This window comes from Lonchura striata, chromosome 12, assembly GCF_050655825.1.
Source record: "Lonchura striata isolate lonStrDom1 chromosome 12, ASM5065582v1, whole genome shotgun sequence".
Lineage (NCBI taxonomy): Eukaryota > Metazoa > Chordata > Aves > Passeriformes > Estrildidae > Lonchura > Lonchura striata.
The window spans coordinates 14,822,906-14,839,053 of record NC_140714.1 but is presented as its reverse complement, the minus strand read 5'-3'; the positions used below and the strand labels follow the sequence as shown (position 1 = coordinate 14,839,053).

General features: G+C 49.9%; 1 protein-coding gene across 19 annotated transcripts in view; it reads right to left on the bottom strand.

The window, feature by feature from the left end:
- POC1A (POC1 centriolar protein A) overlaps positions 1–16,148 on the bottom strand; it is an 88,429-nt gene that overhangs the window by 2,497 nt on the left and 69,784 nt on the right. For 10 of the 19 annotated variants that reach the window (XR_014958163.1, XR_014958165.1, XR_014958168.1 and 7 more), the window contains 2 exons: positions 10,717–11,032; positions 3,896–9,784 (listed from right to left, as the gene is read on the bottom strand). The gene's annotated coding sequence lies outside the window, so the exon portion shown is untranslated. Of the gene's footprint in view, positions 1–3,895; positions 9,785–10,716; positions 11,033–16,148 lie in introns of those variants that run through there. The other 9 variants (XR_014958164.1, XR_014958176.1, XR_014958179.1 and 6 more) reach the window with 6 other exon arrangements.

Sequence of the window (16,148 nt, the reverse complement as noted above, 5' to 3'; positions counted from 1 at the left end):
GCTCATGGGCACTCTATATCCCCTTCCCCGGGCCCCTGTGACTCTGATCAGATAACCCTGGACCCCTCCTTCCTGCCCCAACGGGGTTGGCACAGAGCCAGGGAAGCCCACCCTGTCCAAAGTCTATATAGATCCCTGACATCTCCTGTTCGTCCTCTTTGCCCCGCTCTCCCCTTGGACACCACAGAATAAAGAGAGCTGAACCAACATATATTGGGGTAAGAGCCTCTTTGGAAATCTTTGCCATCTCCTGATATTCCTCCCCTCACAGCCTAGGACCTCTGAGCTAGCCTGATATTTAGGGGGCTGTAAAAGGGGGGGAACGTCAGTTGTGTGCATTTTTTCTGGCTGTTTTTCTGCTGTGGAAAGCCTCTCTCCTCCAACAATCTTTCTGTTTGATGCCCAGTGCAGTGACCAGGCAACTTCCTCTAGCCCACAGCCCCATCTTGCTGGCTTGGCTTCAGAGTGCTTTTGCCTTCACCTGTCCCCATTTCCCATGATGCTGGTGCAGATGCCAGCTCAGGTTCTTCATTTCCATCACCTCTCTTTTCCCAGATTCTCTGACTGCAGAGCCCACAGGTTGTTTTGAAGCTTTAGAAACAAAGACCACGAGTCATGGCAGTACACAAGATAAGTGCATCATTAGCAGATGTCTGCCCAAAACCCACTCCAGGCCCTGGAGAGGCATCGCTCCCAAATGATGTGACAGATCCTACTTTGTGCCGAGGCGGGAGGTAAGGTGTGAGTAAAGGTAGAAGGTGAAACATCCCAAGTGGATGCATGGTACTACCTACAGCTTAGGTGAGGCAGGGACTCCTAAGGATTTACAGAGTAAGGTAAATTAGAAGCTGGTCAGACTTTAATATATATTTTCTTCTTTAAAATGAACCTCTGAAAAGCTTTTATTTGTAGCATGCACTTTCTCCACAACACTTAATCCCCAAAGGATTTTCCTTCCAGCCTCTCCCCCAACAAACCTGTGCTGTAGCAGCTAAACCTTCATAGGACTTACCTTCTCACTGCTCATCAGCTGTTTGCTACATCTAATAAGAGGTATTAGGTGTGATTGATGGCCCAGATACCAATCCATAAAGCTATTAAACTCCTTCTAGAAGGAGTCTTCACCTGGATCAGGTGTCTGCGATCAAATATCCACCAGTACCAAGACAGGAAGCACCTTCCTGGCAGCTTAATGCTGGACTGGCAGCTCAAAGCTGTGTTTTGTGAGCAAGATTTCAGCTGGGAATTTGCTCAGGTAACCTGGGCCCCCAGGTCAGCTCTGTGACGTTGAGTGAATCCACAGTTTTGTGTACTTCCCATTTGTAGAATGGGGCTGATACCTCCCATCACCTTTGCAAGTGTTTGGGTGCTAAGGAACCAGGTAGGTGGGCTGGTGTGATGTTAACATCCTCTTGCAATGCTGAATTTCTAGGACTGAATCACTTTTTTCTATCTTTAAAAAAAATTGTTAAAAAAGACTTTTTATTTAACTTCAGTTTCCCTTCCTAATTATTTAATGGAGTAGGAGTTATTTTGTCAGGAGAGGGCACTTGTTGATGGTTTACCCCATGTTTCATTAATGCATGGAAGAGGTTAACTCCTGGTAGTTATGGTAGCAGATGCATGGTTTTAACAGGGGGAAAAAAATCCCCAATTTTACTTTCTACTCTTGCACTAATTTGTGACTATTTTTATCTATGTTAGCACTGAGCCAGGGTAAAAATACTCCCTAGAAAGTTTAGAATTTACATTTGTCTTCATATATATTCAGCAGAAATCCAGCTCCCCAGCCTCCGCGCTGCCTAATCTGGACTCATTAACTTCACCCGCCCCCGAGAAAAATGTCAGATGACTTTGGCCTGGCGAAGCCTTTCACCCACAAACACTCAGCAGGGGGGTCCAAGTCTCCTGTCTGCAGCAAACAATCCCCGTGGAGCATCAGCTCTGGCACTGCAGGCATCCAATTCAGCCATGGGAACAGATTCACCCTTCCTAACACAGCCCTGCCTCGGGGCAAAGTCTCCGATGTTGGGCTCCATCCCACGGGGATGCTGAGCCTTGGAAGCATCTTCCACGTGGCAAGGCAGATGGATGGATGGAGGCTGGGGAAGGAGCACCACAAGGAGAAACCTTTGTGGAGCATCTCATGAAACACAAAGCAGCCACAAGTACATGGAACTGGCATTTCCAGTTTTTTCTTCTATTAAATGGACATAACATTTGGCTCTCTGAGGTGTCCTTTTGCTGCACAGCTGGAGAGTTTCAAGTCAATGTGTCAATGAACTCTGCTCCAAAGACAACAAAGTTGTTCTCTGGCAGGTTCCTGCAGAAGAAGCAAACCATCCCCTCCTGTGCAAAAGTCAGAAGGCACGTGCAGTGTCTGGACATCCTGGGGCCATTACCATCTCACCAGAGGGGCTGAGGCTGGAGATCCCTGAGTGTCCAGTCCAGCTCCTGTCTCACAGCAGCATCTCTTAGGGCAAGTATTGCACCTACTATTGGGTATCCCAATATTTCCAAGGACGGAGATTCCACACCTTTCCCAGGCAAGCTGGTGCAGTATTTCACCATCCTCACAGTGAAAAAGAGAACTGACACATCCTGTGCTTCAATTTGTTCCTGTTGCCCTCACTGGCCACCAGGAAAAGCCTGAGTCCATGTTCAGGGTTTGAGGAACCCCATAATTTTTATGGAAATGGGTGTGTTTTCTGTGAAACCCAGGAGAGAAAGGGGGCTCATGTTTAAGCAGAAGCCAAGAGCCCAGAGGCTCCACCAGCAAGGGAGAGCAGCTCCAATCTAATTAAACTGAGAAAACACCCTTACGCAACACCATTTCCCTTCTTCCCTGCTTCACCTCCTGGGCTCCAGGCTCCTTCCAGAGGAAGAACTGGAGAATATTTAAGATTATTTATCCTTTTAGCAGGGAGTTTTAAATGAGGAGGTCTGGAAGCTATGTGTCACCATCCTTAGGAAATCCTCCCCTGCAGAGGACCAGAGGAGGGGAAAGCTCCAATGCTCCTTTGGCAAGAGACCCTCCAGAGTCTGTCACTGCAATGATGGAGTGGGACAGGCTATTTATGGGACTTAAGAAGCCAATAACATCTACCTTCAAACCTGGCTCAGGCATGTGTTGGACACAGCCTGAACAGCCTGGAGTTGAATACAGACCTCCATATCCCATGTATTCCTCCTTTTGTATGACAGAAAAACCCTTCCTCCTTAGGAAAGAGTGAAGCAAGAGAGAAATGGCCCAAGACATGGAGTGCAGGACCTGTTGGTGCTGTCTGAGCTCCAGTCCTTGGCTCTGCTGGGCTCCATCCCCTCCCTGGCTCTGCAGATCCAGCACCTCGCCTGCCCTGTGCACACGTCAGTTCCTCAGCAGCTTCTCCAGACAGCCAGGCTGTTTTCAAGAAGCAATTTCCTGCAGAGGAAGATTTTTTTTCCAAGGAGTCTAAGTGGAGAACTTCCTGGTGCAAGCTTTTCATGGGAAACCATTGTGAAAGCAGCTTCACCACCCACCAGGAAGGGCTGTCACTGAGCAGGCAGGCTGCACCCCGCTCTGTGTCCCCAACCCAGCTTCCTAGCACATGCCCAGGGAGTGAGTTCTGTGACTCTCACTCATCTCCCCAGGCTGCTGGAATGCTGACTTGTGGCACAGGAAAGGGACAGATGGTGAAGATCAGGACTGGGTGCAGGCACTGCAGAGCCTCCCAGGGAAGGTTCTGCATGGCCTGTCCCTCTGGTGAGAGAAGGTGTGGGAGAAGCTGAGAGGAGACATAAGACTTCTCCATACTTTGGCCCTCCAGCCTTTGTATTTTCCCTGTTCACTGTGCTGCTGGGTCTGATTTCAAGCAGGGCCACCAACTACCAGGACAGGCTTCTCCCCACACAGAGCTGGGTGGTCACTGCTCCTCAGCCTAGTTCTGGGAGACACCTGGGATTCTGAAATGCTCCTCTGAAATGCAAACTCTGCCAGGGCTTCTCCCACTGCTGCAAGAGTGGGGCAGTCCAGCTCAGCTCTGCTGTGGTGGAGCCAGGGCAGTCCCAGTGGCTTTGGCAGCACTGCCTGGGATTTTCACCAGAGCACAGAGGCAGCCTCAGCGCCGTGGCAGTGCCCCACTGATAGCCCTGGCTACCAGTGAAACCCCAAAATGCACCAGTTAAACCCTCAGCCAACACAGACACTAGGGCAGCAAGTTGCACTGTGCTGCTGCTGCTTCTCACCATGGGTGGTGTTAAAGTCAATTATTGTTCATATCCTTTTATTCCAATGAGCTGTGCAGGTCTTCCAGCCTGTGCATGCTCCCTGCAATGCTGCTTTTCATTCATGCAGTTGCTCTGGTTGAGTGTATTTTGTGGCTATGGATGGACAGGCAGCCCAGGCTCGTGCCCTGCTTTGAGCTCTCACCACCTGTGCCGTGGCAGCACTGGTCTCCCATGGAGAAATTCTGCTGGACATCTGTGAAGATGCTCTAGCTCCAGAGATTTTTTTCCTTGCATCAAATTCTCTTGTTTTGCAACCCCTCAGTGTAGTTAAAATAAAACTAAACAACACCCAAGAATCCATTTCCGTAAAGCATTTCAGGAGCAAGGGGCTGGTTCCTCTTTCAGAGCATCAAAAAACAATTTCTATTTTCCTCACAGTGTTAGCAATGTTCAGCTGAGCCCTGCTCCTTTTTTCCCCCAAAAAAAGTTTAGTTTCCAGGAAACAGGACTTTATTTTGAACACAAAGCATCTCTTCTGCCAGCCTGACACTCTTGGGTACACTCACAACTTTTGAATACCTACAAGAACATGACCTAGCATATAGGGAACTAAACCAGATCTCAGAGAAGCGTCCAGTCACTTCCTAACCTACCACTGGCTTAATTGTGTGATGCTGGGCAGGTCCCTTCCTTCTGTCTGTGTCTTGCTTTCCAGGCCTTGAACTGGGGTTTAAGATCCTCCATGCAGGACTCTGCTGGACCTCAGAGCTGGCAAGAAGTATCTGGAACACTCACAAGGTGCCAACCCAGTTTCTGCCAGTGGCAGCAGTGCTTGGTCAAAAAGGATGAATCAAAACCTCCTTCCTCCTTGGCCTGCTGGCAATGCTCTTCTTAATCCAGCCCATGATGTTGCTGATTGTGAGAAGGCACCACTGGCTCATGGTCAGCTTGTTATCCACCAGGACCTCCCAGGTCTTTACCTACAAAGCTGTTTTCCAGCCAGCTGGTTCCCAGTTTGTACTGGTGAGTGTGGTCATTCCTCCTTGGGGGCAGGAGTTCCTAGACCCTTTGCTGGACTTCATAAAGCTCCTCTTTGCACACTGAGGTCCTTGTGAATGGCACCCTGGAACACGCAAAGCCAGGGGAGCAGGGAGAACTCACAGCATTTCATAGCTCAAGTGGTGGATCTTGGAGAAAAGGATGGAATTGGAGACACACATTGCTTCCCTTCTGACCACTGCCCACAACAGAGCGGGGCACTGGCCTTGGGACACCCAGGGCATGAGAAAAGGGGAATCCTGCCAGCAGCTTGTGCCACCTCAGCACACACTGCCTGTGTTCCTTCACTCACCATCTGACAAGCGAGGAAGCAGTGCTCAGGGAAAGAGGTGACCAGGCAAATTCAAGCAAAGACATCCCAGGGAATGAGTCACTGGCTCTGAATAAGAAGCCAGACTCTGCTCTGGTGGGAGAAGGGCAGCAGGAAAGAGGAACTCTCCCGGGAGACTGCAGGATGGTTAAAAGGCTTTTACTTGGAGTTTGCATTGGATACCCCCATGCTGTGGCAGCAGAGGAGTGAGAGCAGACTCTGGGTGTGCCCACAGAGCAGCTCCTGCCCACGGGGACACGGCAGTGGGAGCTCAGCTCCTTGAGGAGGCTGCTCCCAGAGCAGGAGAAATCACCCAACTAACCCAGGCTTTTCTTAGGAAAGGCTTGGCTCTGGTTCTGACAGTTCTCATGGGAAATGTTATTTCCTTGAAAACTTTGGGTATTCAGGTCAGCTAAAATCTTTTAGCATGGTGGCACCAGACACACTGAGCTGGTTGAGTCAGAAGGTAATTTCCAATACATGTAAGGCAACTTCCGAGGACCAGAGTACTTCATCACCATGCTTTCCTGGTGACAGTTTCAGTTGTTTTGCTTCTAAGAATCAGCCTTTTGTTCACTCTTTTAGTTTATTTCCTCATGGAAAGCCTTTCATTTACTCCCCAGCATTACCTGTAGCTATTAATCCCAGCAGGCGAAGGAGGTGGAAGAGGAACAGCTCTTCAGCAGCAAGGCCAGCGTGCCAGAAATGGTACTTTTTTCCTAAGCTGTTCATAAAGATAACAAGAGATGAAAAGGTTGTGTCAGGAGGGGGATCTTCTCTAGTTGGAAAGCATGAAATACAAGAGCACTGCTGTCTCTTTTGGTGGGGCCCTGGCATTTCTGATCTTATTGCTCCAAGGCTTTGTCCTATGGAGCAGATGCCCCAGAAGGGCAACCAAGGTGGATGGGTGGATGGGAGAGAAGCTGCCAAGGGACTCACACCCATCCTAGAGGGGCTGCAATGCCTCAAAGAGAGAAGAAAACCTGGCTGGAAAAAAAAAAAAAACCAACCTCAGAGCACAGACTTGTTAGGTGAAAGGTGTTGGAAATGCAAATCATTAATTTAAAGAACTGGGCCAGGAACCAGGGGTGCCAGGCTGAGCTGTTATCTGCTGCATCAGCTGCGAGCCTGGCTCGGGATTTCAAAATAAAATTAGACTTGCAGTATATGTCTTTAAATATTTAAATTACTTTCAGTAATTCATATGGTGACATTTAAACAAAGTACACCAAGCAAACGGCTCCCAGTGCTAAAAGGAAATGTTTGCAGGTAATAATATTTAATTTAAAAGGGAACAGCTGATATCAAGGCAGAATCTTAATGCTGAATTCAACCTACATTTCTCTCTCAACCAAGTAGGGAAGAATAAATCCCCAGGCAAGTGAATGGTTAAAGATGTAGAGTGGTGTGATTGAAGCACTGGTCCCAGACACCCCAAAGAGCTGTGAATTATGTGGGTGCCTAAATAGTTTCAGGATTGGGGCTGATGCAGTTTTGTTGGCTCCCAGAGGTGGGGACAAGCAGTTTCATGCTGCTAAGTGAGGACCACGGGGGCTTGCTGATGCCAGCCCCTCCTGCCACACTCACCTTCCCACAGCCTTCCTGGGCCCTTTGCTGTGAGTCTGTTCCAGAAACTAAAGGGAAAATCCATCCTGGGTGCAAACAAGCAAAACTCAATGAAGTCAGCTCACACACAGGCAGCTTTGCCGTGGTGCTGCCGGCCAATTTGGAGAGCTTAGCTGGGTCTGTTACATCAGTCACACTGGATTTCATAACATCAGACATTTCAATGAGGGTGACTCATTCTCTCTTGAAGGGTATTGTATGTATGAGCAAAGATGATTAACTTTTGCTGAATGGTATGATTTCTGGGATGGGAACTGCTATTAATTAGGAGCGGATCTCAGATGTTCACAAATCCTGTTTTCATGGCCTACTTTGTATATTTTCCTCCATTCTACTTGTTTTTTTAGCTCAGGATAAATATTAAAGTGCTCTTCTCTGGTATCTGGCACTAAAGCAGCCAGATGTCCAGCAAAGGCATCTGACTTTCATAGCCAGGCACGGCCCAGGGCTCAGTTCCTGTGGCAAAGCTTCAGCTACTTGCCCTAAAAAGCTCCATTTTCACATTAAAAGCAAACAAAACAAAATAAAAGGGAGCTTCCAGCCTGCACAAGTGCAGCAGATAAAGTACCAAGGGAGGTAAAATAAGCAGAAGTGGCTCAGAATGTATAATCCAAAGAGTTATCCTTTCTCATCCCCCCCTGCCCCCCAAATTTTATTTATCAAAAGAAAGTTGGGGGCTTATGCTAATCTCATGCTTCTGGCTGTTGAGGGTTGAGGTTTGGGATTTAACACTGCCAAGGATCGTTGGGATAAAGGGTTTGCCAGATTCAGGGAGAAAAACACCCTTTCAGCTGCACTGCCTACAAAGCTGGACAGAAGTTTACCAGAGAAGGGCCAGGGTGTTGTGTCTTCAAGCACATCTGCAGCACCCAGCACTGTGGTCCTGCAGGAAGTGCCTGGAGAAATTAAGACCAGCCAGCTTGCAAAAGCCAAAGAAGGCAGGCATGGGATGGAGCTGTCCTTTCCCTCCCCAGGCATTGCTGGGAGATGCCAGGGAGCAGCCAGGGATCACTGACAACAGGTCAGTGTTTAACAGCCACCATCTTATGATTCTCAGCATCTCCCCTGGGATGACAAGGTCCCCTCCCAGATCAGCTCCCTCTTGTCCTACCCCATAGCACTGGCAGCGAGCAGCACAACATCCCACAGAGCCAGACATCCCACCCTGCTCCAGCTCCATTGCTGTGGGCAGTCAAACAGTCCTGGGAACAAACAAACTGTGGTCAGTTCCTCTGCCTGGGCAGCAGGGAGCTGCAGGAAGTGCCCTGCTCTTGGTTCCTGGTGAGATACCACTGTGAAAGTCAACTCTGATTGCCTGAGAGGGAAGGGAAGGGTCACAGCTCAGCCTGGTATTCTACCAGCAAGGATGAGATTTATGTGCTTTGCCCAATACCCCATCCTCATGCCCCCTCCAGCACTTACAGCACTCCTCAAATGTCAGGCAGGGACTGTGGCAGCAGTGAGGCAAACAAAGGTCACTGGATCTGTGCTTTTCCCCTTCCATCAGCTGAGGCTGCTCAGAGCTCCTGGGCACAGGCTGAAGAGCTGGTCCTGCTCCACAGCAGGCAGCGATGACGAGCATGAGCAAACTCAAGAGAAGCAATTGTTTGTAGTTAATTGCAACAAGAAGAGATGATTTTTAAAATTAAAACTCAGGGCTGGATGTTTGAGCACAAATGGGGGGTAAGCAGTGAAACTGCCCTGTGGGTGGGCAGCCCTAACCTGTGGGTGTTTGGAAGCTTTCAGGGCAGTGACTTGCTCTCCTCTACCCCTCCTGCTTGTCACCAGGCAGGGAGCAGAGGGGTGACCTGCCCTGGCTCAGGCAAGTACCCAGGCTGGTGGCAGCACACCTGGAAGCACCTGCTGCTCAAACCTCCCTGCAACCACCACAGCTCCCAGACTTGCTCTTGAAAAGCTGGGAGGTGTGGGGGCATTAGAAGGTTTCTCCTTCCAGAGTCAGAGGTGAGGAATGTGCATTTGAAACAGAGATAGGGCTGGTTTCACTTGCGCTGCACACCAAATCCAACCATGAGGCTCTCTGAGATAAAGTGGCACGTAGGGGTAGGAAAACCCCACAATTTGCCTAAATTTTGCACCCATAAAACGCCACTAGCAGATCAAAGTGTGGATGTATGATTCAGGCACAAGTCTGGGATGTGTGAGCTTCTGCCCAGGCGTGCAACGAAGGCTGAGCCACGCAACACTAAGGGTTTCCTTGGAGACTGACGCAGAAGGGGCTTCTCCTCCAGAAGCACTTTCTCCCTGCCTTACCAGGCAAAGGAACACCCTAAATCCCGTCCCCACCCTAAATCCCATCCCCAGCAGGAGAGCCAGCAGGGCTCCACTGCACCGCTGGAGGAAGGGGCAGTGCTGAGAGCCTGGAGGGGGGTTTTCCTCACCTCTGAGCAGCTTTCCTCTTGCGCAACTCACTCGTGCTTCTAAAAATGTTTGCTGGAGCAACAGTCTCTAAGGCGATTTCCATAACAATGGGTGCAGAAGAACGATCCACGCTGCTGGAGTGATTCGCTCGCTCACATGTTTGCTGAGGACCGGGCACACCGCAATTCCAGCAGTGAGATGTTCCTGTCAATGAGAGAAAAAGAGTATTTGACCGAATTGCTCTCAGGAGCTGCTGGGAAGCTCCCCAGAGGCCCTGCTGTCCATCGCCTAGCCAAGGGGCACGGCTCTCTGCCCTGCCCCGGGGCATTGCCAGAGTCTGCAGGCACAGAAACACCCACAGCAGAGGTACAAAACCACAGAAAATGCTTCCACAGCTTTGGCTGGTGTGTCAGCGCTGCCCAGCAAACACACGCCCGCACAGGGGCAGGACCCAGCTGCACTCTGACACCAGCCAAAGCTCCTGCTTCACCCGACGCCTCAGTCCTTACACGGCCGTGAGTTACACAAAGCCCCCACGTGTTTCTCTTATATCACAATTCTGGGTGCTCAGCTCCAGCCAAAACCAACCAGGTTTGCTCCTTCCCCACATCTTTTCCAGCTGACCCATTAAAATCAACACTCAGCCAGTGCCTCCAGTTTGAATCGCTCACATCCTGCCATTACAGCTTTGTTTAAATCTGTGCAGAGCTCAACCTGTTGTCAGACAGACACTAATTGGTGTGTTTCTAATTATTTGTTTCCATCTTAAAACCTGTTTTTCAGCAGATTGCAGCTTTATTTTAATACATGCTTGGCTAGAGCTTGATATACGGGTTGCCAGTAACCTAGACACAAATGGGATTGCATTGCACAGGGGGAGTAGGGGAAGAAAAGAGACTGAATTAAACTGAATTAAGAGCCTGTTCATAAAAATGAATTAAGCAAAATTGTGAAACAAGCAGCACTGTTGCATTGCAGAAGATAGTTTCTGTATTCCTGTTTCTACCTCTTCAAATAAGATGAACCTTTGCATTCACAAAAGGGCATTTGAAACATCTCCTTACACAAACGCTTTGACTGTGGTTTTTTATGTGATCAAAGCTCTAAAACTTAGGGTTAATCCTTTTTATACTCACATGGTTGGTGTTAAAAATTAGCTCATCAGTGGGTGACCAAACCAGGATCAATCTACAACTGCTTTTCCAGGATGTGAATGCAGACACTCGGGCATTGTCCTCAGCCTCTTCATTCAAGCAACACCAATTGGCTTTTCCTCTTCCAGGAGCACCCTGGGCCCTTTGTATCTTGGTCATTTTCACACAAGTCTTCAGAGGGCAGGAGAAGTAGCTGAGGTGCTGCTCTAAGGCAGCTGACATTGCTGGCACACACCAGGCAGCACAACCAGTGCTCTGGGACCTGCTCTGCTCCATTCTCTCTTTGTAGCTCTTTCTCCTGTGAGTGAGGCAATTAAACAAAAAGAAAGCCCTATGTTATTTGCTGGCAAATACTGACTTTTTAGTGCAGGTCATGTTCTGCACAGCCCTGGCTGAAGCTGCTTGCAAACATCCTCACCTTTGGCTTCTCCTTTCCAGCTCCCTGCCTTTCCCTGAGTGTGGGAAAATGCAGCAAGAGCATCCCACAGACAAGAAAGCTTCAGTTCCCCAGCCCAGGGGTTGAGTCGCCCACCAGGACAGGCAGGAGCCACATGAGGACTGGCAGTGTGCATCCAGCAGCACGTCGTGTCCTTGGCATAACCTGACCTCTGGTTGTCTCCACAGTCAGCCACAAAGGGAGATTGAAATCCTTGTGCAGCTCTTTCCAGCACTGAATACACTCTAAGGACATTGATTTCTCTGCAGGCTTTTTGTCACTAGACAAAGGGGCTCAAAAAGAAGATGCAGCCAGTGGAGTGTGAAGATGTACTTCCCAGGAGGAGATAACTGCTAGAGGGATTTGGGTTTTCTGTTGTCAATACAGTGGCCTGGGACTTTGGAGGAGACACCCAGGTTGAGGGGACAGCCCAGAGCACCTGGTCCATCTTGCCCCTGGTGGGCAGAGGCCCAGCTGAGAGGCCGAGAGTGGGCAGCATCTCCAGATGAACACCGGTGACACCCTCCCTCCTGCAGGTCTTGGATTCTGTGGGATACGTGGCCCAAAGCAGTCATTCCATCAATGCCAAGCAGCATGGAGGTCACATGGGAGAAGGCCTTTGCCAGGCTGAATTTTGGGGATGGCCTGTTGGTTTGGTCCTTGCAGAGGAGCATCTCATGCAGACACATCTGCCTGCACCTGTAAACTGAGCCAGGGGATGGAGAGGGTCCATCACCTCCTCTTAGCCTTTCCCTATTTCCACACAAAGACATTTTTGGTGAGCTTCTACTCCTTTTTTTATACTAAAAAGGAAAGAGAAGAGGAAGATACGCACTTGATGTTAAGGAAATCTAACAGAGCGTGCAGCAATCCAACTGCTCAGACACATATGCCTCCTTCCTTCTGCTCCATACCAGCGAGGCTGTGCCATATTTAGATCTGGCTCCATCTCTCACAAACTTGACCAACTGTTCTTCCACAGTGTCATCTCTACTTGTTTACCCCCAAACTGTTCACTGAAATCCTCAATTCAGTGAGGGGAAAATAATAATAATAATAATAATAATAATAATAATAATAATAATAATAATAATAATAATTTTTAAATTGTTTTCTTTTTAATGACAGGAAAAACACCAAATGCCAAGAAAGCCAGATCATAACAGTGGTGGGTAAAGAGGTTGAATGTCCCCTTGGTGAGTCATCATCTCCACCAAGGACCTCCAGTGTGAGGAGGCAGACGTGTTTCCTAGAAATTGCCACGCTGTGGCCGGGCCAGTCCCATGCTGGCTGCCAGGGCAGCGGCTGGCCGGCCGAGTCATCGGCCCCTGGATGCTCCCACCAGTGTGTGCTCCCACAGGAGCAGCCCTGGGATGCTCCCACCAGTGTGTGCTCCCACAGGAGCGGCCCCGGGATGCTCCCACCAGTGTGTGCTCCCACAGGAGGGGCCCTGGGATGCTCCCACCAGTGTGTGCTCCCACAGGAGCAGCCCTGGGATGCTCCCACCAGTGTGTGCTCCCACAGGAGCAGCCCTGGGATGCTCCCACCAGTGTGTGCTCCCACAGGAGCAGCCCTGGGATGCTCCCACCAGTGTGTGCTCCCACAGGAGTGGCAGGTTCAGTGACCACACATGAAGGCAGGCACAGAGCTGTGGCCACGCTGGGGTTACCTGGGAGTGACTCCTCCAAGGAGCTGTCCCGTGTAGAGCACTGGGCATCTGCAAAGCAAAGGGTAACAGCCTCCCTGAGGGAAAGGCTAAAAGTACAGCTTTGTTACAAGTAGGACACATGAAAAGAGCAGGGAGTATTTCCTGACCGTCCTTGTTGTGCCAAACCATGGCAAGTTCACTCCAAGTTCAGTCTTTGGGCTCAGCATCGGGACAGGAGTCAGGCAGAGGTGGTCTTGCTCCACACTTTCAGCCATGGTTGTGTCACACATGGGGTAGAGGTGAGCCCTTGTCCTCCCACACACAGTGAGGAACCTTGGAGACTTCTCTCTGAACATCCACACCTCTGTCTGGCTCGCCTTTGATGTCAAGACACTGCTGTCTGCTGGAGGGCCTGGTGACAGCCTGTCCTGCAGCCTTGCAGGATGTGCAGCATAGCACCCCCACACCAACCATGGGCCTTGTATACAAAACTTGCTCACACTCAAGACAGATCTTAGGGAGTTAAGAGCATTTTCTTGGCTTGCTGTGCTGGTGGAAGAGCGACTTACAGCACAGCAGATGGATAAAATTCTAATTTGGGTTTCACATGATTTATATAAATAGGCTTAGACGAGGTTGTGCAGAGATGGCACAGTCATCTGCCAGCCTTGCTCTGTTTACCTCGAGACCCTCTCCTCCCCCTGTTAATGAGCACCCCAGCAGTGTCTTGTGTGCTGCAGTAACGAGCCACCTCAGCTGTGTCACCTCCTGCCAACGCCACGGCTCTGGGCTGTGCTGCCAGCGGGGCCCACCCGGCTGGGCACAGCCTGTCAAACCCAGAGACAAATTGTCAAGGAGCACACCAGAGTCACAACTCCCACGGCTGGCTCAGGGTATGGACCACACTGCTTCCTACCCAGGTGAGTGGGAACAAGAACAGGGCTCTCCCAGCCCCACGTCACTCACAGGACACCAAGTTCTGTTGGGACCTCTCCCCAAGGGTGAGTGGCTCAAAGCACACCAGTGGCCCCACTGCCACCCTCATGAAAATGACACACTAACTCCCCCTCCCCACCACTAGTGTGTCACCAAGGAACCTTCACCATATCCTGACAAAAATCATCAAGCACGTCTCTGTTGGGTTTAGTTAGAAAACTCTTCCTCATCTCCACTGCTCATCTATCCCTCAAAGGGTGACATGAGCTGGTGCTGCTCCTAAGAAGGGGCTTGTGACAAACAGATGAAAGTCTGGCTCCTGTGAGGCTCCAGCATGCATCTGCTGAACTTCTCCATTACATGTGTATTGTCTCCTACAAATCAAATGTGACATGATCCCAGTAGGAAAAAAGTAGAAAACTAAGCTGCTGGTTTCTTTAAAAGTAGTCACCAGAAGCTGGATATGAGACAGTTGCATCTTCTCAGTGTCAGATACAGCTCATGGGTCATTCATGCCTGGTGCAGAGGACAGGGGCAGGGCTCTGCTTTTAGCACACATTGGCCACCAGATATGCCAAGGTCTGAGATGCAGGGGCAATCAAAGCAAAAAGGCTAGGTCTGGGCTGAAACAGGAAGTGGGACACAAGTTTCTCCAAGGCTAAAATCCAGACTGCCAAACAGAACAACACTTCTCCCTGTGGGCCCAAAGCACCCCATGTTACATGGTCATGTAAAACCTCTGCCTTTAAGTGCCTTTGGCCCTGGCAAAATGATCATCACCACAAAGCAGATGCATAGTTTGAGGTAGAAAACAATGAAAACATCTTTAAACTAGCCCAGAGTTTGTCTGCCTGCATCCTCATTTTTACAACCTGATTTTCTACAGAAACAAGGTTCTCACAACTATACCACCCTTGCACACCTCCTCTCCAACTCTCTTTCTTTTCGGACACTTTCAGCCACACTGTACAGGGACTCCCAGCTATTATGGGAATGTAAGTTTTGTGAAGTTTGGTGGCTGATGAGGTGATGGTGTGTGTTTAGCTTTTACTGGCCAGTGAAAGCTCCTGCACACCCTTTACTCCACAACATAAACCCATCGGAAATCAGGCTTTGCTGGTTTCCGCCGCTCGTGGAACAAGTTGTATTATTTGTATAATTGTATCCTAGGAGCCCTAGTTTCTGTCCTGCATAGTCCCTGGCATGAGCAGTATTTTCCACGGTCAGCCTGGAAGGAGGGAGCAGACTTTAACCCCCTCAAGGCAAAGAGCAGATTCCCACATCAAGTTATTTCCATGCAAACCTCCCTCTGAGAGAAAAAGCCCTCCTAGGACCAAGGCACCATGCAGAGAAATCTCAATGCCAGCAAGGGTTGCCTCTAGGAAAGGTGCAGGTGGCTTGGGAACAGTTGGGGACCCTCCTGGTGGGCTGCTTGACCCTTCATAGCTCCTGCAGCCAGTGCCATCCTCAAGCCCCACCTTCAGCCTGGCTGCTGCCAAAACTTTCTGATTCAGCCTCTCTTTCCAGTCATGAATCATAAACCAGCTCTTCACCAGCTGGGATAAGGCTCAGGTCACCAAACAAAGGAAGAAAACTAGATTTCTCACGGGGCAAAGCAGATAAGCCCCTACGATTTGACAGAGCTTCCCTGCTTGTGCATCTGTGCTGGAGGAGGAAAGTGATGTTATGCTGGCAGTTGGAAATACCTCTGCCCAAGGAGATGCAAGCAGAGCCAGGTCCCTGCTCTGGGCCACGGTGGAAGGTAACAGGAGCTTCATCAGGCACCTCCAGCTTGAGATGAGCAGGCCAAGCCACACATGGCTTGGAGCTTCTTGGGATCTGAGTCTGGTACATGCTGAAGAACCACAGGTCCAGAAGGGGAGGTCTTCAGGGAGATCACAGCCATCCCAGAACACAGCCACCCTAGTCCTTTCTGTCCAAGTTCATCACTGAACTCCTCCTTAGCTCGCCTGAGCCACATCAACATTCCCACCCCTACTTGTTCCTGTTGTCTGAGATCCGCCCCTAATTATGGGCAGCAGAGAGAAGGGAAGTACAGAAGGGCCAGAGATTCAGGTCAAAATGTGGTGGGATGCTGGGACTCCAGCAATTCCTAAGAGAGCTGCAAATGTCCTGTGGATGAGGGCTAGGAGAGATGCAAGGTGCAGGACCAGGTGGTCCATGGAGGCCCCCATCAGCACCTCCAAGGACTCAGAGCCAAAGCTGGACTTTGTAGTGTGGCTTGAGGCATGTGTGGGCCTGAAAAACTGGACCATGAAACTTCTGTTGAGCTTGGAGTTTGTGCTGCCCTGGGAAAGAAGAGCAAGTGGCAGGTTCAGGGCATTGCCAGCAGCTGGGCAGAGCGTTCCTGCATTTCCCAGTGCCCACAACAGT